The sequence below is a fragment of the Orcinus orca genome, chromosome 2, assembly GCF_937001465.1.
Source record: "Orcinus orca chromosome 2, mOrcOrc1.1, whole genome shotgun sequence".
Lineage (NCBI taxonomy): Eukaryota > Metazoa > Chordata > Mammalia > Artiodactyla > Delphinidae > Orcinus > Orcinus orca.
The window spans coordinates 43,293,004-43,307,463 of NC_064560.1; the positions used below are offsets into that span (position 1 = coordinate 43,293,004).

Sequence of the window (14,460 nt, forward strand, 5' to 3'; positions counted from 1 at the left end):
CTGCTGCGTTTATGCCGCTGTACACACGTTTGATTCTCTTTCGGAGACATATAAATCCATAGGTTTTAAGATTCTTACTAGTCAGGTATAATCTTAGGCGTTTAATATGGGGTGTTGAGTCCACTTCGCTGAGCAAGGAGTAGCTCTTGTCTATTACATATTTGGCTTATGGAACGGTATCTGTGCTAATTTCAATGTCTGGTTTTATGCAGCACCCCAACTCACCTTTCCCCTTAAGCAAGCATAAGTTGGTTTTCTACATTTGAGACCCTGTTCTGTTTTTTAATTCAGTTCCTGTGTAGCCAAATTTACATTCCGTGTAGTGGTGATATTTTATGATGTTTCTTTTTCTGTGTGACTTATTTCACTTAGAATCATCGTACCTGAATCCACTCATTATGCTGCTACGGGCCTGATGACATAGATTTCATTGCTGAGTGATATTGCATTGTACGTAAGTACCACAACTTCTTTATCCATTTTTTTCTTTCTGTGATATTGAACTTGTACCGTAAACGAGGTTCTTGTAAACAGAGCCGTCCCAAACTTTGTGGTGGCTGTGTCTTTTTGATTTTAATTTCCCTAAGCTATAGGACCATAAGTAGAAGTGTCCTAGGCTCTGTTGCTTTGTTTTTTAGGTGTTTCAGGAAACACCATACACTTCCCCAGAGTGGCTGCTGGAAATTTACATCCTGCCCATCAGCATAACAAGGCTCCCAGTTCTCCGTGGCCTGTCCTGACTTTCTGGATTTTACACTTTATTCAGTTGGCCCTTTTGACCTGGGGGCAGTGAGATTTCATTGTAGTGCAGATTTCCTTCACAAGCTTGTTTGGTTGGCCAAAAATGGCTTATGTGTTTTTTCCTGAATATATTCAGGAAAAAAAGCATACGCCCCTTTGGCCAAGTGCATCATTGTGGACGTTCTGCCTCTTTTCATATGCTTTACATGGAATTCCAGTCTACCTCCTGAAATCGGTTTCCTGCAATTCTGCCCCGCATTCAAGTCACTTGGCAGCCTTACTTGAATATATTTTTGGAGGATAGCTGTCATTTATAACTCTGAAGTTTTGTGAATTACAGTGCCCCTGAGCTCCTTTCTTCAACTCGCTTTCTTGTGAGCTGGCCGCAACACTGCATGATAGCTACAGGCCCTAGTGTGGTTCCAGCACGGCACACTGAGCCTTTGGTTAATTCCTCTTCCTGGTGGGAAATGAGAGTTAAATTTGCCCGTCCAGACACCTCCAGCTAGTCTCTCATTGGTTCTCCCTATTCCGGTTCATCTTACGCAGAAATTGCAAACTGGGCCAAACAGGAGGTTAAAGGCACTGACTCTCCAAGTGGGGAGAGTGTTGGCAAAGCGTCTGGAATGTTGCACCTTAGTACCAGGGGACAAAAACTGAGACACATTTGAACATGTTTCCCGATCACACGGTGGATCATACTCTGGGTTCCACATGCATGTTTTAGCTGAAGGAAGAATCCCTTAAACCTGTAGAGTTGAGACCCATGAAATGGGTACCATGCAATATGACTTCAAAGGGTCTGCATTTGCTCACCGAACCTCAACAATCCTATCACTGCTGCGTTTCTGCCGCTGTACACATGCTTGATTCTCTTTCGGAGACATAGAAATCCATAGGTTTTAAGATACTTACTACTCAGGTATATTCTTAGGCGTTTAATATGGGGTGTTGAGTCCATTTCGTTGAGCAAGGAGTAGCTCTTGTCTATTACATATTTGGCTTATGGAACGGTATCTGTGCTCATTTCAATCTCTGGTTTTATGCAGCACCCCAACTCACCTTTCCCCTTAAGCAAGCATAAGTTGGTTTTCTACATTTGAGACCCTGTTCTGTTTTGTAATTCAGTTCCTGTGTAGCGAAGTTTACATTCCGTGTATTAGTGATATCTTATGATGTTTCTTTTTCTGTGTGACTTGTTTCACTTAGAATCATCGTACCTGAATCCACTCATTATGCTGCTACGGGCCTGATGACATAGATTTCATGGCTGAGTGATACTGCTTTGTACGTAAGTACCACAACTTCTTTATCCATTTTTCGCTTTCTGTGATATTGAACTTGTACCGTAAACGAGGTTCTTGTAAACAGAGCCGTCCCAAACTTTGGGGTGGCTGTGTCTTTTTGATGTTAATTTCCCTAAGCTATAGGACCATAAGTGGAAGTGCCCTAGGCTCTGTTGCTTTGTTTTTTAGATGTTTCAGGAAACACCATACACTTCTCCAGAGTGGCTGTTGGCAATTTACATCCCGCCCATCAGCATAACAAGGCTCCCAGTTCTCCATGGCCTGTCCTGCCTTTCTGGATTTTACACTTTTTTCAGGTGGCCCTTTTGACCGGGGGGAAGTGAGACTTCATTGTAGTGAAGATTTCCTTTGCAAGCTTGCTTGGTTGGCCAAAAAGGGCGTATGCGTTTTTTCCTGAATATATTCAGGAAAAAACGCATACGCTCTTTTTGGCCAAGTGCATCATTGTGGACGTTCTGCCTCTTTTCCTATGCTTTAAATGCAATTCCAGTCTACCTCCTGAAATCGGTTTCCTGCAATTCTGCCCCGCTTTCAAGTCCTCTTGGCAGCCTTACTTCAATATATTTTTTGACGATAGCTGTCATTTATAACTCTGCAGGTTTGTGAATGACAGTGCCCCTGAGCTCCTTTCTTCAACTCGCTTTCTTGTGAGCTGGCCGCAACACCGCAGGATTGCTTCAGGCCCTAGTGTGGTTCCGGCACGGCACGCTGAGCCTTTGGTTAATTCCTCTTCTTGGTGGGAAATGAGAGTTAAATTTGCCCGTTCAGACACCTCCAGCTAGTCTCTCATTGGTTCTCCCTAGTCCTGTTTATTTTCCCCAGAAATTGCAAACTGGGCCAAACAGGAGGTTAAAGGCACTGACTCTCCAAGTGGGGAGAGTGCTAGTAAAGCGTCTGGAATGTTGCACCTGAGTACAAGGGGACAAAAACTGAGATACATTTGAACACGTTTCCCGATCACACGGTGGATCATACTCCGGGTTCCACATGCATGTTTTAGCTGAAGGAAGAATCCCTTAAACCTGGAGAGTTGAGACCCGTGGAATGCGTAATATGCAATATGACTTCAAAGGGTCTGCATTTGCTCACCGAACCTCACCAATCCTATCACAGCTGCATTTATGCCATTGTACACATGCTTGAGTCTCTTTCGGAGACATATAAATCCGTAGGTTTTAAGTTTCTTACTAGTCAGGTATATTCTTAGGCGTTTTATATGGGGTGTTGAGTCCACTTCGTTGAGCAAGGAGTAGCTCTTGTCTATTACATATTTGGCTTATGGAAGTTTATCTGTGCTAATTTCAGTCTCTGGTTTTATGCAGCACCGAAACTCACCTTTCCCCTTAAGCAAGCATAAGATGGTTTTCTACATTTGAGACCCTGTTCTGTCTTGTAATTCAGATCCTCTGTAGCCAAGTTTACATTCCGTGTATTAGTGATAACTTATGATGTTTCTTTTTCTGTGTGACTTACTTCACTTAGAATCATCGTACCTGAATCCACTCATTATGCTGCTACGGGCCTGATGACATAGATTTCATTGCTGAGTGATATTGCATTGTACGTAAGTACCACAACTTCTTTATTCATTTTTCGCTTTCTGTGATATTGAACTTGTACCGTAAATGAGGTTCTTGTAAACAGAGCCATCCCAAACTTTGGGGTGGCTGTGTCTTTTTGATTTTAATTTCCCTAAGCTATAGGACCATAAGTGGAAGTGCCCTAGGCTCTGTTGCTTTGTTTTTTAGATGTTTCAGGAAACACCATACACTTCTCCAGAGTAGCTGTTGGCAATTTACATCCCGCCCATCAGAATAACAAGGCACCCAGTTCTCCATGGCCTGTCCTGCCTTTCTGGATTTTACACTTTTTTTTAGATATCCCTTTTGACCTGGGGGAAGTGAGACTTCATTGTAGTGCAGATTTCTTTGCAAGCTTGCTTGGTTGGCCAAAAAGGGCGTATGCGTTTTTTCCTGAATATATTCAGGAAAAAACGCATACGCCCTTTTTGGACAAGTGCATCATTGTGGATGTTCTGCCTCTTTTCCTATGTTTAAATGCAATTCCAGTCTACCTCCTTAAATCGGTTCCCTGCAATTCTGCCCTGCTTTCAAGTCCTCTTGGCAGCCTTCCTTCAATATATTTTTGGACGATAGGTGTCATTTATAACTCTGCAGTTTTGTGAATTACAGTGCCCCTGAGCTCCTTTCTTCAACTCATTTTCTTGTGAGCTGGCCGCAACACCGCAGGATTGCTTCAGGCCCTAGTGTGATTCCGGCATGGCACGCTGAGCCTTTGGTTAATTCCTCTTCCTGGTGGGAAGTGAGAGTTAAATTTGCCCGTCCAGACACCTCCAGCTAGTCTCTCATTGGTTCTCCCTATTCCTGGTTATTTTCCGCAGAAATTGCAAACTGGGCCAAACAGGAGGTTAAAGGCACTGACTCTCCAAGTGGGGAGAGTGTTAGTAAAGCGTCTGGAATTTTGCACCCTAGTACCAGGGGACAAAAACTGAGACACATTTGAAAACGTTTCCCGATCACACGGTGGATCATACTCTGGGTTCCACATGCATGTTTTAGCTGAAGGAAGAATCCCTTAAACCTGGAGAGTTGAGACCCATGGAATGGATACCATGCAATATGACTTCAAAGGGTCTGCATTTGCTCACCGAACCTCACCAATCCTATCACTGCTGCATTTATGCCGCTGTACACACACTTGATTCTCTTTCGGAGACATATAAATCCATAGGTTTTAAGTTTCTTACTAGTCAGGTATATTCTGAGGTGTTTAATATGGGGTGTTGAGTCCACTTCGTTGAGCAAGGAGTAGCTCTTGTCTATTACATATTTGGCTTATGGAACGGTATCTGTGCTAATTTCAATCTCTCGTTTTATGCAGCACCCCAACTCACCTTTCCCCTTAAGCAAGCATAACTTGGTTTTCTACATTTGAGACCCTGTTCTGTTTTGTAATTCAGTTCCTGTGTAGCGAAGTTTACATTCCGTGTAGTAGTGATATCTTATGATGTTTCTTTTTCTGTGTGACTTATTTCACTTAGAATCATCGTACCTGAATCCACTCATTATGCTGCTACGGGCCTGATGACATGGATTTCATTGCTGAGTGATATTGCATTGTACGTAAGTACCACAAATTCTTTATCCATTTTTCACTTTCTGTGATATTGAAATTGTACCGTAAACGAGGTTCTTGTAAACAGAGCCGTCCCAAAATTGGGGTGGCTGTGTCTTTTTGATTTTAATTTCCCTAAGCTATAGGACCATAAGTGGAAGTGCCCTAGGCTCTGTTGCTTTGTTTTTTAGATGTTTTAGGAAACACCATACACTTCTCCGGAGTGGCTGTTGGCAATTTACATCCCGCCCAGCAGCATAACAAGGCTCCCAGTTTTCCATGACCTGTCCTGCCTTTGTGGATTTTACACTTTTTTTTGATGGCGCTTTTGACCAGGGGGCAGTGAGACTTCATTGTATTGCAGATTTCCTTTGCAAGCTTGCTTGGTTGGCCAAAAAGGGCGTATGCGTTTTTTCCTGAATATATTCAGGAAAAAACGCATACGCCCTTTTTGGCCAAGTGCATCATTGTGGACGTTCTGCCTCTTTTCCTATGCTTTACATGCAATTCCATTCTACCTCCTGAAATCGGTTTCCTGCAATTCTGCCCCGCTTTCAAGTCCTCTTGGCAGCCTTACTTCAATATATTTTTGGACGATAGCTGTCATTGATAACTCTGCAGCTTTGTGAATTACAGTGCCCCTGAGCTTCTTTCTTCAACTCGCTTTCTTGTGAGCTGGCCACAACACCGCAGGATTGCTTCAGGCCCTTGTGTGGTTCCGGCATGGCATGCTGAGCCTATGGTTAATTCCTCTTCCTGGTGGGAAATGAGAGTTAAATTTGCCCGTCCAGACACCTCCAGCTAGTCTCTCATTTGTTCTCCCTATTCCTGTTCATTTTGCGCAGAAATTGCAAACTGGGCCAAACAGGAGGTTAAAGGCACTGACTCTCCAAGTGGGGAGAGTGTTAGTAAAGCATCTGGAATGTTGCACCCGAGTACCAGGGTACGAAAACTGAGACACATTTGAACACGTTTCCCGATCACACGGTGGATCATACTCTGGGTTCTACATGCATGTTTTAGCTGAAGGAAGAATCCCTTAAACCTGGAGAGTTGAGACCCATGGAATGGGTACCATGGAATGTGACTTCAAAAGGTCTGCATTTGCTCACCGAACCTCACCAATCCTATCACTGCTGCGTTTATGCCGCTGTACACACGCTTGATTCTCTTTCGGAGACATATAAATCCATAGGTTTTAAGATTCTTACTAGTCAGGTATATTTTTAGGCGTTTAATATGGGGTGTTGAGTCCACTTCATTGAGCAAGGAGTAGCTGTTGTCTATTATATAGTTGGCTTATGGAACGGTATCTGTGCTAATTTCAATCTCTGGTTTTATGCAGCACCGCAGCTCACCTTTCCCCTTAAGCAAGCATAAGTTGGTTTTCTACATTTGAGACCCTGTTCTGTTTTGTAATTCAGTTCCTCTGTAGCCAAGTTTTCATTCCGTGTACTAGTGATATCTTATGATGTTTCTTTTTCTGTGTGACTTATTTCACTTAGAATCATCGTACCTGAATCCACTCATTATGCTGCTACGTGCCTGATGACATAGATTTCTTTGCTGAGTGATATTGCATTGTATGTAAGTACCACAAATTCTTTATCCATTTTTCGCTTTCTGCGATATTGAACTTTTACCGTAAACGAGGTTCTTGTAAACACAGCCGTCCCAAACTTTGGGGTGGCTGTGTCTTTTTGATTTTAATTTCCCTAAGCTATAGGACCATAAGTGGAAGTGCCCTAGGCTCTGTTGCTTGGTTTTTTGGATGTTTCAGGAAACACCATACACTTCTCCAGAGTGGCTGTTGGCAATTTACATCCCGCCCATCAGCATAACAAGGCTCCCAGTTCTCCATGGCCTGTCCTGCCTTTCTGGATTTTACACTTTTTTCTGGTGGCCCTTTTGACCGGGGGCTAGTGTGACTTCATTGTAGTGCAGATTTCTTTACAAGCTTCCTTGGTTGGCCCAAAAGGGCGTATACGTTTTTTCCTGAATATATTCAGGAAAAAACGCATACGCCCTGTTTGTCCAAGTGCATCATTGTGGACGTTCTGCCTCTTTTCCTATGCTTTACATGCAATTCCAGTCTACCTCCTGAAATCGGTTTCCTGCAATTCTGCCCCGCTTTCAAGTCCTCTTGGCACCCTTACTTCAATATATTTTTGTACGATAGCTGTCATTTATAATTCTGCAGGTTTGTGAATTACGGTGCCCCTGAGCTCCTTTCTTCAACTCGCTTTCTTGTGAGCTGGCCAGAACACCACAGGATTGCTTCAGGCCCTAGTGTGGTTCCGGCACGGCACGCTGCGCCTTTGGTTAATTCCTCTTCCTGGTGGGAAATGAGAGTTAAATTTGCCCGTCCAGACACCTCCAGCTAGTCTCTCATTGGTTCTCCCTATTCCTGTTCATTTTCCACAAAAATTGCAAACTGGGCCAAACAGGAGGTGAAAGGCACTGACTCTCCAAGTGGGGAGATTTAGTGAAGCGTCTGGAATGTTTCACCCGAGTACCAGGGGACGAAAACTGAGACACATTTGAACACGTTTCCCGATCACACGGTGGATCATACTCTGGGTTCCACATGCATGTTTTAGCTGAAGGAAGAATTCCTTAAACCTGGAGAGTTGAGAGCCATGGAATGGGTGCCATGCAATATGACTTCAAACGGTCTGCATTTGCTCACCGAACCTCACCAATCCTATCAATGCTGTGTTTATTCCACTGTACACATGCTTGATGCTCCTTCGGAGCCATAAATCCATAGGTTTTAAGATTCTTACTAGTCAGGTATAGTCTTAGGTGTTTAATATGGGGTGTTGAGTCCACTTCGTTGAGCAAGGAGTAGCTCTTGTCTATTACATATTTGGCTTATGGAACGTTATCTGTGCTAATTTCAATCTCTGGTTTTATTCAGCACCCCAACTCACCTTTCCCCTTAAGCAAGCATAAGTTGGTTTTCTACATGTGAGACCCTGTTCTGTTTTGTAATTCAGTTCCTGTGTAGCCAAGTTTACATTCCGTGTATTAGTGATGTCTTATGATGTTTCTTTTTCTGTGTGACTTATTTCACTTAGAATCATTGTACCTGAATCCACTCATTATGCTGCTACGGGCCTGATGACATAGATTTCATTGCTGAGTGATACTGCATTGTACGTAAGTACCACAACTTCTTTATTCATTTTTCGCTTTCTGTGATATTGAACTTGTACCGTAAATGAGGTTCTTGTAAACAGAGCCATCCCAAACATTGGGGTGGCTGTGTCTTTTTGATTTTAATTTCCCTAAGCTATAGGACCATAAGTGGAAGTGCCCTAGGCTCTGTTGCTTTGTTTTTTAGATGTTTCAGGAAACACCATACACTTCTCCAGAGTAGCTGTTGGCAATTTACATCCCGCCCATCAGAATAACAAGGCACCCAGTTCTCCATGGCCTGTCCTGCCTTTCTGGATTTTACACTTTTTTTTAGATATCCCTTTTGACCTGGGGGAAGTGAGACTTCATTGTAGTGCAGATTTCTTTGCAAGCTTGCTTGGTTGGCCAAAAAGGGCGTATGCGTTTTTTCCTGAATATATTCAGGAAAAAACGCATACGCCCTTTTTGGACAAGTGCATCATTGTGGATATTCTGCCTCTTTTCCTATGTTTAAATGCAATTCCAGTCTACCTCCTTAAATCGGTTTCCTGCAATTCTGCCCTGCTTTCAAGTCCTCTTTGGCAGCCTTACTTCAATATGTTTTTGGACGATAGCTGTCATTTATAACTCTGCAGGTTTGTGAATGACAGTGCCCCTGAGCTCCTTTCTTCAACTCATTTTCTTGTGAGCTGGCCGCAACACCGCAGGATTGCTTCAGGCCCTAGTGTGATTCCGGCATGGCACGCTGAGCCTTTGGTTAATTCCTCTTCCTGGTGGGAAGTGAGAGTTAAATTTGCCCGTCCAGACACCTCCAGCTAGTCTCTCATTGGTTCTCCCTATTCCTGTTTATTTTCCGCAGAAATTGCAAACTGGGCCAAACAGGAGGTTAAAGGCACTGACTCTCCAAGTGGGGAGAGTGTTAGTAAAGCGTCTGGAATGTTGCACCCTAGTACCAGGGGACAAAAACTGAGACACGTTTGAAAACGTTTCCCGATCACACGGTGGATCATACTCTGGGTTCCACATGCATGTTTTAGCTGAAGGAAGAATCCCTTAAACCTGGAGAGTTGAGACCCATGGAATGGATACCATGCAATATGACTTCAAAGGGTCTGCATTTGCTCACCGAACCTCACCAATCCTATCACTGCTGCATTTATGCCGCTGTACACACACTTGATTCTCTTTCGGAGACATATAAATCCATAGGTTTTAAGTTTCTTACTAGTCAGGTATATTCTTAGGTGTTTAATATGGGGTGTTGAGTCCACTTCGTTGAGCAAGGAGTAGCTCTTGTCTATTACATATTTGGCTTATGGAACGGTATCTGTGCTAATTTCAATCTCTCGTTTTATGCAGCACCCCAACTCAACTTTCCCCTTAAGCAAGCATAAGTTGGTTTTCTACATTTGAGACCCTGTTCTGTTTTGTAATTCAGTTCCTGTGTAGCCAAGTTTACATTCCGTGTAGTAGTGATATCTTATGATGTTTCTTTTTCTGTGTGACTTATTTCACTTAGAATCATCGTACCTGAATCCACTCATTATGCTGCTACGGGCCTGATGACATGGATTTCATTGCTGAGTGATATTGCATTGTACGTAAGTACCACAACTTCTTTATCCATTTTTCACTTTCTGTGATATTGAACTTGTACCGTAAATGAGGTTCTTGTAAACAGAGCCGTCCCAAAATTGGGGTGGCTGTGTCTTTTTGATTTTAATTTCCCTAAGCTATAGGACCATAAGTGGAAGTGCCCTAGGCTCTGTTGCTTTGTTTTTTAGATGTTTCAGGAAACACCATACACTCCTCCAGAGTGGCTGTTGGCAATTTACATCCCACCCATCAGCATAACAAGGCTCCCAGTTCTCCATGACCTGTCCTGCCTTTCTGGATTTTACACTTCTTTCAGATGGCCCTTTTGACCGGGGGGCAGTGAAACTTCATTGTATTGCAGATTTCCTTTGCAAGCTTGCTTGGTTGGCGAAAAAGGGCGTATGCGTTTTTTCCTGAATATATTCAGGAAAAAACGCATACGACCTTTTTGGCCAAGTGCATCATTGTGGACGTTCTGCCTCTTTTTCTATGCTTTACATGCAATTCCATTCTACCTCCTGAAATCGGTTTCCTGCAATTCTGCCCCGCTTTCAAGTCCTCTTGGCAGCCTTACTTCAATATATTTTTGGACGATAGCTGTCATTTATAACTCTGCATGTTTGTGAATTACAGTGCCCCTGAGCTCCTTTCTTCAAGTCACTTTTTTGTGAGCTGGCCGCAACACCGCAGGATTGCTTCAGGCCCTAGTGTGGTTCCGGGATGTTACACTGAGCCTTTGGTTAATTCCTCTTCCTAGTGGGAAATGAGAGTTAAATTTGCCCGTCCAGACACTTCCAGCTAGTCTCTCATTGGTTCTCCGTATTCCTGTTCATTTTCCGCAGAAATTGCAAACTGGGCCAAACAGGAGGTTAAAGGCACTGACTCTCCAAGTGGGGAGAGTGTTAGTTAAGCATCTGGAATGTTGCACCCGAGTACCAGGGGACGAAAACTGAGACACATTTGAACACGTTTCCCGATCACACGGTGGATCATACTCTGGGTTCCACATGCATATTTTAGCTGAAGGAAGAATCCCTTAAACCTGGAGAGTTGAGACCCATGGAAAGGGTACCATGCATTATGACTTCAAAGGGTCTGCATTTGCTCACCGAACCTCACCAATCCTATCACTGCTGCGTTGATGCCGCTGTACACACGCTTGATTCTCTTTCGGAGACATATAAATCCATAGGTTTTAAGATTCTTACTAGTCAGGTATATTTTTAGGCGTTTAATATGGGGTGTTGAGTCCACTTCATTAAGCAAGGAGTAGCTGTTGTCTATTATATAGTTGGCTTATGGAACGGTATCTGTGCTAATTTCAATCTCTGGTTTTATGCAGCACCGCAGCTCACCTTTCCCCTTAAGCAAGCATAAGTTGGTTTTCTACATTTGAGACCCTGTTCTGTTTTGTAATTCAGTTCCTGTGTAGCCAAGTTTTCATTCCGTGTACTAGTGATAACTTATGATGTTTCTTTTTCTGTGTGACTTATTTCACTTAGAATCATCGTACTTGAATCCACTCATTATGCTGCTACGTGCCTGATGACATAGATTTCTTTGCTGAGTGATATTGCATTGTATGTAAGTACCACAAATTCTTTATCCATTTTTCGCTTTCTGCGATATTGAACTTTTACCGTAAACGAGGTTCTTGTAAACAGAGCCGTCCCAAACTTTGGGGTGGCTGTGTCTTTTTGATTTTAATTTCCCTAAGCTATAGGACCATAAGTGGAAGTGCCCTAGGCTCTGTTGCTTGGTTTTTTGGATGTTTCAGGAAACACCATACACTTCTCCAGAGTGGCTGTTGGCAATTTACATCCCACCCATCAGAATAACAAGGCTCCCTGTTCTCCATGGCCTGTCCTGCTTTTCTGGATTTTACACTTTTTTCACATGGCCCTTTTGACTGGTTGGAAGTGAGACTTCATTGTAGTGCATATTTCCTTTGCAAGCTTGCTTGGTTGGCCAAAAAGTGAGTATGCGTTTTTTCCTGAATATATTCAGGAAAAAACGCATACGCACTTTTTGGCCAAGTGCATCATTGTGGACGTTCTGCCTCTTTTCCTATGCTTTACATGCAATTCCCGTCTACCTCCTGAAATCGGTTTCCTGCAATTCTGCCCCGCTTTCAAGTCCTCTTGGCAGCCTTACTTCAATACATTTTTGGACGATAGCTGTCATTTATAACTCTGCAAGTTTGTGAATTACAGTACCCCTGAGCTCCTTTCTTCAACTCGCTTTCTTGTGAGCTGGCTGCAACACTGCAGGATTGCTTCAGGCCCTAGTGTGGTTCCGGCATGGCACGCTGAGCCTTTGGTTAATTCCTCTTCCTGGTGGGAAATGAGAGTTAAATTTGCCCGTCCAGACACCTCCAGCTAGTCTCTCATTGGTTCTCCCTATTCCTGTTCATTTTCCACAAAAATTGCAAACTGGGCCAAACAGGAGGTTAAAGGCACTGACTCTCCAAGTGGGGAGAGTTAGTGAAGCGTCTGGAATGTTGCACCCGAGTACCAGGGGACGAAAACTGAGACACATTTGAACACGTTTCCCGATCACACGGTGGATCATACTCTGGGTTCCACATGCATGTTTTAGCTGAAGGAAGAATTCCTTAAACCTGGAGAGTTGAGACCCATGGAATGGGTGCCATGCAATATGACTTCAAATGGTCTGCATTTGCTCACCGAACCTCACCAATCCTATCAATGCTGTGTTTATGCCACTGTACACATGCTTGATTCTCCTTCGGAGCCATAAATCCATAGGTTTTAAGATTCTTACTAGTCAGGTATAGTCTTAGGCGTTTAATATGGGGTGTTGAGTCCACTTCGTTGAGCAAGGAGTAGCTCTTGTCTATTACATATATGGCTTATGGAACGGTATCTGTGCTCATTTCAATCTCTGGTTTTATGCAGCACCCCAACTCACCTTTCCCCTTAAGCAAGCATAAGTTGGTTTTCTACATTTGAGACCCTGTTCTGTTTTGTAATTCTGTTCCTGTGTAGCCAAGTTTACATTCCGTGTATTAGTGATATCTTATGATGTTTCTTTTTCTGTGTGACTTATTTCACTTAGAATCATCGTACCTGAATCCACTCATTATGCTGCTACGGGCCTGATGACATAGATTTCATTGCTGAGTGATACTGCTTTGTACGTAAGTACCACAACTTCTTTATCCATTTTCTGCTTTCTGTGATTTTGAACTTGTACCGTAAACGAGGTTCTTGTAAACAGAGCCGTCCCAAACTTTGGGGTGGCTGTGTCTTTTTGATGTTAATTTCCCTAAGCTATAGGACCATAAGTGGAAGTGCCCTAGGCTCTGTTGCTTTGTTTTTTAGATGTTTCAGGAAACACCATACACTTCTGCAGAGTGGCTGTTGGCAATTTACATCCCGCCCATCAGCATAATAAGGCTCCCAGTTCTCCATGGCCTGTCCTGCCTTTCTGGATTTTACACTTTTTTCAGGTGGCCCTTTTGACCGGGGGCTAGTGAGACTTCATTGTAGTGCAGATTTCCTTTGCAAGTTTCCTTGGTTGGCCAAAAAGGGCGTATGCGTTTTTTCCTGAATATATTCAGGAAAAAACGCATACGCCCTTTTTTGCCAAGTGCATCATTGTGGACGTTCTACCTCTTTTCCTATGCTCTACATGCAATTCCAGTCTACCTCCTGAAATCGGTTTCCTGCAATTCTGCCACGCTTTCAAGTCCTCTTGGCAGCCTTACTTCAATATATTTTTGGACGATAGCTGTCATTTACAACTCTGCAGGTTTGTGAATTACAGTGCCCCTGAGCTCCTTTCTTCAACTCGCTTTCTTGTGAGCTGGCCACAACACCGCAGGTTTGCTTCAGGCCGTAGTGTGGTTCCGGCACGGCACGCTGAGCCTTTGGTTAATTCCTCTTCCTGGTGAGAAATGAGAGTTAAATTTGCCCGTCCAGACACCTCCAGCTAGTCTCTCATTGGTTCTCCCTATTCCTGTTCATTTTCCGCAGAAATTGCAAACTGGGCCAAACAGGAGGTTAAAGGCACTGACTCTCCAAGTGGGGAGAGTGTTAGTAAAGCGTCTGGAATGTTGCACCCGAGTACCAGGGGATGAAAACTGAGACACATTTGAACACGTTTCCCGATCACACGGTGGATCATACTCTGGGTTCCACATGCATGTTTTAGCTGAAGGAAGAATCCCTTAAACCTGGAGAGTTGAGACCCATGGAATGGGTACCATGTAATATGACTTCAAAGGGTCTGCATTTGCTCACCGAACCTCACCAATCCTATCACTGCTGCGTTTATGCTGCTGTACACACACTTAATTCACTTGCGGAGACATATAAATCCATAGGTATTAAGATTCTTACCAGTCAGGTATATTCTTAGGCGTTTAATATGGGCTGTTGAGTCCACTTCGTTGAGCAAGGAGTAGCTCTTGTCTATTACATATTTGGCTTATGGAACGGTATCTGTGCTAATTTCAATCTCTGGTTTTATGCAGCACCCCAACTCACCTTTCCCCTTAAGCAAGCATAAGTTGGTT

At 43.4% G+C, this 14,460-nt stretch overlaps 2 long non-coding RNA genes across 8 annotated transcripts in view; both read left to right on the forward strand.

Moving 5' to 3' along the window:
• Positions 1 to 14,460, forward strand: part of LOC125963531 (uncharacterized) — a 1,468,791-nt gene that overhangs the window by 588,030 nt on the left and 866,301 nt on the right. The gene's annotated exons all lie outside the window — the stretch shown is intronic.
• The window catches only part of LOC125963532 (uncharacterized), a 585,241-nt gene continuing 575,910 nt past the window's right edge, over positions 5,130 to 14,460 (forward strand). For 2 of the 4 annotated variants that reach the window (XR_007475593.1, XR_007475592.1), the window contains exon 1: positions 5,130 to 5,191. This is a non-coding gene — a long non-coding RNA (uncharacterized LOC125963532). Of the gene's footprint in view, positions 5,192 to 9,863; positions 9,926 to 14,460 lie in introns of those variants that run through there. The other 2 variants (XR_007475595.1, XR_007475594.1) reach the window with 1 other exon arrangement.